The sequence below is a fragment of the Linepithema humile genome, chromosome 1 (assembly GCF_040581485.1).
Source record: "Linepithema humile isolate Giens D197 chromosome 1, Lhum_UNIL_v1.0, whole genome shotgun sequence".
NCBI lineage: Eukaryota > Metazoa > Arthropoda > Insecta > Hymenoptera > Formicidae > Linepithema > Linepithema humile.
The window spans coordinates 26498443-26504442 of record NC_090128.1 but is presented as its reverse complement, the minus strand read 5'-3'; the positions used below and the strand labels follow the sequence as shown (position 1 = coordinate 26504442).

Sequence of the window (6000 nt, the reverse complement as noted above, 5' to 3'; positions counted from 1 at the left end):
AAGAATCGTAACGCAATGAAGTTAATCGTAATCGTGACGTAATCATAATTATGATGTTCTCGTAGCAACATCAGCAAATCTATCCGCGGTTCATAGGTAACCGATGTTTGCTGCCATCAACCATGCCTAACGTTGAATTCATCGTTGATAGACGATTATCGTCATCACGGTGCGTCGATCGACAATCGCAACGAACGAACCCTGGCATTAGTGGACCATTCAAGCGCGACGCATATTTGGAATCAATCGATTATACGATATTTTTCTAAAACACATTTAAAATGGAATAAAACTATTATGTACGAAAATTGATGACACAAATATATTTTCACAATTTTACAGTAAAACATTTTGCAAAATCTTTGTGACGTTTAGACATAAATCGATATAATTGGCTTGAATCAATAATAATAATATTTAATATTAACTAATATTGCAGTATTAAAACATTGCATATTTCAAATAATTTTAAAATAAATGTGAATGAATAAAATAACATTTATTACATTACAGTTTTTTTTTTATATTTTATAGAAAATATCGGCATAAATTGAAATGAAACAATTTATTTAATACATAAATAAATAATAGAACATAAAGTATAATATATATATATAGAATCGTGCGTAAATTAAATATTATATTTTAAAATATATAAAACTTGAATAAATTTGTGCATTTTAATAATAAAAATATACGAATATTATTACGTATAATTTCTAATCAATACGCAAGTAATTCGTTATCTATAATATCTAATATTTAAAAAAATTATTTTGCAAATAAGTTCACAGTTATTTAAAAAATGCTAACAATAAAATAATTGCAACGGGTGAAATAAAATTTCAACAAAGAATACAGATACGTACGTTCAACGTTATTTGATACGGGAGAAAGAGTTTCGATTTCAAGATATAAAAGTAGCGAAAGGAAGCTATAGATATATCGGAGCGCCCCAGCTAGTAGCTATTGTGCGTGCCTGGTCAGCCATACAAGCGGCCGAATCGTGGATATTAACCCTTTCTGCTCGGACGCGGCCGGCAGTCGCTCGGCAAAATTTATCCTGGCGCTTACTACTCGGAGTAGTCACTGGCCGGCTAAGCGATATAAGCATCAGTCCGCTCGCTTGGTGCGATACGCGTATAGGCTGACTGTTCCTCTCGTCGCGCTCCGTCCCGCAATTCACCTGCTTGCCCTCACGCCAACCTTCCGTCCCTACTACGTTCCATGGTGCTTCCCCCTCTTTTCCCGCCCGTAGTCCTGCTCCCTCCACCGAATCGATGCTACTCGCGGATCGCGAGTTCAGTCTGCGACTGGCAACCGCGTGTGTAACATCGTTTCTTCCTTTTCCATCTCTTCCGTCTCTTGCTCGTCGCATGTCACAACGCGCGAGAATAAAGTAACGCCGAGAAATAAAAAACGAGTGGACATTTTTTTTCCAATCAACGAACGAGATTTATCTTTGCGGTAAAATTCCCGGTGTACCGATTAGAACGGTTTGGAGAAGAGAGAGAGAGAGAGAGAGAAAAAAAAGGTGAGATAAGGTGAGATAAGATGAGAGCCGATATCGTGCCGATGATGATCTTCCGTTACCGGATGCATCGCCCTTACACGTTCCCGGAGAGATCTTGAGGCGATCGGATGTGCAACGACGCACCATCGCGGGGAATAACAACGCGGGACGGACTCTGCTCCTACACCGACAGAATTGCTGATTTGGTGAGTAAAAGTTTAAAAAGCCACACAGAGGTGGTACGTAACGTATTTGAAACTTGAATAAAAAAAAAAAGAAATTACGTTTCGCACGACAGTGTAAAAGAAAAGTAAATAAAACCGATCGAGGACGTACTAGACGAGACGTACGAGTATTTTACATCGTTAATGTATCAGTTTTAATAAAATTATATTTTAACGTAATTATATTTTATATTTTGTAGCACAAACGTTAAATTATTGATGGGTTTTATTTATACGATGCGATATATAATATTCACAGAGCCGTGGATTATTATCATATGCCAGATATTCTCACTTTAAATAAAATTAATTACAAATTAAATATTAAGAAACTTGCAGAAAACATATATAGACGAATATACTATATCTGCCATCTTGTAGATTAATAATAATTAAGAAATGATTATAAGAAACCATCGCCATACGCACGCAACGGAGTTCGCAGCAAGTAGACGAAATGTGCGATTGGTCAGCCCAGTCGGCTTTACTGTGGACATTTCAGTGACAGTTTCCATTAGGACGAACCGTAATACCCCGACAAGTCCACCCGTGGTGGTTTCTCCCGCACGTTCTACCGCAAGAAATTTCATTCCTCCGTCACCCTCCCCCGTACCTCGACATTCTCACCCTTGCCCGTGATCTCTCCGCGCCGCGACACGGTCCACGAATACGGCCATACGAGTATACGGACATACGCGACCCGCCGGAACTTTGTTAATTAATTGCTTCGGAAATATAATCCACGTCGAGTGTAACTAATCAGCGAGAAACTCGGTCGGACGTTGACGGACATGTTTGCTGCACCTATCACGTAGCGGGATGGAAATGTAATTTGCCAGAATAGAGTTAGCCCCGTTGAATGCCGCGGCCAACCTTCAGCCGTCCGTCCGTTCCTCCCCCTCGGTGCCAGCTTCGCACCGAGCCAGCGTGCCGCTCATTGATCGCTATTCTGGATTTCGCATGTAAGGATCCAACGGAGCAATCGGTTGTGGAAGTACGGCTCTGTTGCACGCGCTCACCCATCCGTTAGGTTTCGACGAGAATGCACATATATCGACTAGCAAAGTTACGATGCGGATACATGTCGTAGTATTTCGTGCTGCGCATATCGACCTAGTGACATGCGCTTCGAAAATTAATGCTTTCTTTCCGAAACATTACCTAAGGATATCTTACATTCAATGGTTGATTTTTTTCTGCGTTCCTCGATTAATTCGGAATTGATTTTTTCTTAGCAAAAATGTGGAAGCGCACCGTACACTTTCAACTTTTTCAACGCCTGAAAAATTTTGATAATCTTAAAATTATAAGTTATTTCAAAGTTACTTCCCAAGCTTTTACTTTCAATTGCTTCTAACTTAAAACTCAATCCTCGATATTTTAAAAAATTGACTCCAAATTGATTATCGAATACTTAGATAAAAGATAAAACATTTCATAGAGGAAAGAATTTTGTATCTCGTCTTATTACTTTATATATCGAAAACTTAGTTCAAGAGGGCACTTATTAAAAACATAATTCAATTTGACATCTTTTTTAAAGAATTTTTCATAAAAATTTCAAAATTTTTAATTAAAATTTATTTATGATTTGAAAATTTGATGAGAGATATATATAAACAGATGACTGAACAGATAAACAGAATTGTCAATTGTTGCAGAGCTATTACAATTAACATAAATGTATACAACCGCGGCGCATGCATCAATACTTATTTAAGATTCAACACACGCGCATTAATTGGGCATATAATTATATCTGATAAAGATTTTCTATTCCCACTGGGATATTTTTGCATTTTGACTGACACTAATTCGTAGCAAGTTTTCATCAACCGCGATAACAAGCGACGTTGTTAACGCTACGAAATGTAAATTTGGGTCGTCAGAATACAGGAGAGCCTTTCGTCGACCTTGATATGCCACGATTTGTCAAGGAAAATAAAAAAAGTTTCGACGAATGAATGTAAGTGGAAAATAACTAGTGCCAGCGATAGAAAGTAATCGGACATGCGTATAGAATAAGCGAGGAGTATACGGAGTTTCGAGGATTACATGAAAACGGTTTCAGTGTTGGATACGTCGACGAATTCGCCGGATGGTTAAGCCAGCAGTTACGATTAAAAGCCGCGGGCTTCCATCGCGTATGATCCATTTGCATATATGGAGTCTCCTCACATAAATTGTTTAAAACATTTACCCATATGTCGCAAAGGAAAGAGAATAAATGGAGATTGCGAAACTATAATTGCAAATTTATTCTGCACTTATCTAACGGGAGATAAAAGTATTCAATCTGCAAATTGGCACACAAATGCACGCACATATTCGTTTGAGTGTATGTAAATGAGGAGCGCGATCAAGACGTCGCGCTAACGTCGCGGAGAATAAAAGACACTTCCGAAACAGGTAGACTTGAACACGATATTAGATTGCGACATTTGTACATTCGTGACTGTACATATGTCTAGCCTTAGTATGCGGTATGCAGTCTATGGCTGTGCGGTACAGCAATACAAATAGGGGTTGCTCCCGGGCGCGACGCCTGTACGGCGTAGCTTCACGCATCGCTTACTCATTGCTGAACATCCAGTCGTAGTTGGTGCCGCTCCTGGGACACGCGAAATTTACTTTAGCCGCGAGCACGACTTTAAAGCGGTGTTGCGAGGACACCGCCTACCGCGGCAAATAACGTTTGAATTCGTGTCGCGGAGTCAGCAAGGTGCCTGCGTACTTGCATGGGGCGCGCATACATACGAGCGTAGCGGGTAGACGACATCGATGGCGTTTAAATGCCAATGTCACGCCACGGAATGTACAAAGTTCCAAGCCCGTTTCGAATGTGATATATTGTCATGTATAGTCGCGAATTGGATGGCGGTCTATTTAGCGAGTCAGGAAACAATTCCATTGAAAGGGTAACCTGTGACGATATTAACGAAGTGCATATCAGAATTTTTTTTATTTGCAGAACAGTAACGATGTTACGTTATACAGTTTGGTAATCGATTGTTTCTATTATTTTCTTTTTCGGATGCGCACAGATACATCGGACTTCGTCATATAGTAACGCAACTGATTGTGCAGTTTTTTCACAGAGTTTTGAACTGAATTCATTGTAATGTGTGACTGCCAGAGTGCGTTACACGGAGATACAACGATAGCATAATGCCCCGCACAATGGAATTGCTTTAAAAAAAACTGGGTCGTGCTACACGTTTATTCATATTTTCCTGCATAAATATCTCTCGCATCGTCTCGCATATGAGAAAGCATGCGAAATTTGTTTTTATACGAGAAACATTTCTTCTCTTGCTCGCGGATATGCATAGATATTATTTTATCTGTGAAAAAAAAATGCAATTCAGCAATTATATGGTATAACATGCGTTTTATACATTATATATTTTATCGATGTAATCGTGCATTGCCGATTATTTGAATGTGGCGCACGTTAATTGGAAAATTAAAAGGTGTAACACTCGACGAAAATAGTCGAGGAATACGTTAATTGCCTTTTTATTATTTACGCGATTTCATTTGATCTTTACTTTTTTGTTTTAATCTACTCGCAAATATGAAACATTCGTGAACAAGCTCGAGTAACATCAGGGATCGCTGTGTTCTTAATTCTCCGCCATTGACGTTAAAAAGCGGTCGAGCAATTTCAATTATTTAAATACATCGGTTATGAATCGCTACATGATCGTTTATCGCCGGCGTGTCATTTAATCACTTCCACAAAGTGTTGCGCGCGTGCACCAAGTAAATTTGTGCACGTGCCAGTACGGTTTTTGGGCGAAATATAACGCGCCATCTGTTGCGTCTATCGATTTACAATGCCCGGCGATCATTATTGACGGGGCACGTAGAAATTTATAGCCCCGTCAATAAAATTCAACATTGGCAAAGACGCGGCGGACGGAGTATTGCGCGCGGGCCGCAACCGATGCAACCAGACGAAACCCGTGCGCGAGTTTGTGGCATGTATCAATTGCACGTCATTTTATTCGCATTAATTGCCGTTCACCTTTTATCTTCGCCAAAACAACAGTCAACAAAGAAACTATAGTTCCGTAAATTCAGCATTGGCAAAGATGTGGCGGACGGAGTATTGCGCGCGGGCCGCAACCGACGCAACCAGGCGAAACCCGTGCGCGAATTTGTGGCATGTATCAATTGGACGTCATTTTATTCGCATTAATTGCCGTGCACCTTTTATTTCCGCCAAAACAACAGTCAACAAGAAACGTCCGCAAAGGC

The 6000-nt window shown here is 39.8% G+C and overlaps 1 protein-coding gene across 2 annotated transcripts in view; it reads left to right on the top strand.

Moving 5' to 3' along the window:
• Positions 1–1269: 1269 nt before the first annotated feature.
• Positions 1270–6000, top strand: part of LOC105678081 (discoidin domain-containing receptor 2-like) — a 76965-nt gene continuing 72234 nt past the window's right edge. Inside the window, exon 1 of one of the 2 annotated variants that reach the window (XM_067348072.1) lies at positions 1270–1719. The gene's annotated coding sequence lies outside the window, so the exon portion shown is untranslated. The remainder of the gene's footprint in view (positions 1720–6000) is intronic. The other variant, XM_012377117.2, reaches the window with a different exon arrangement.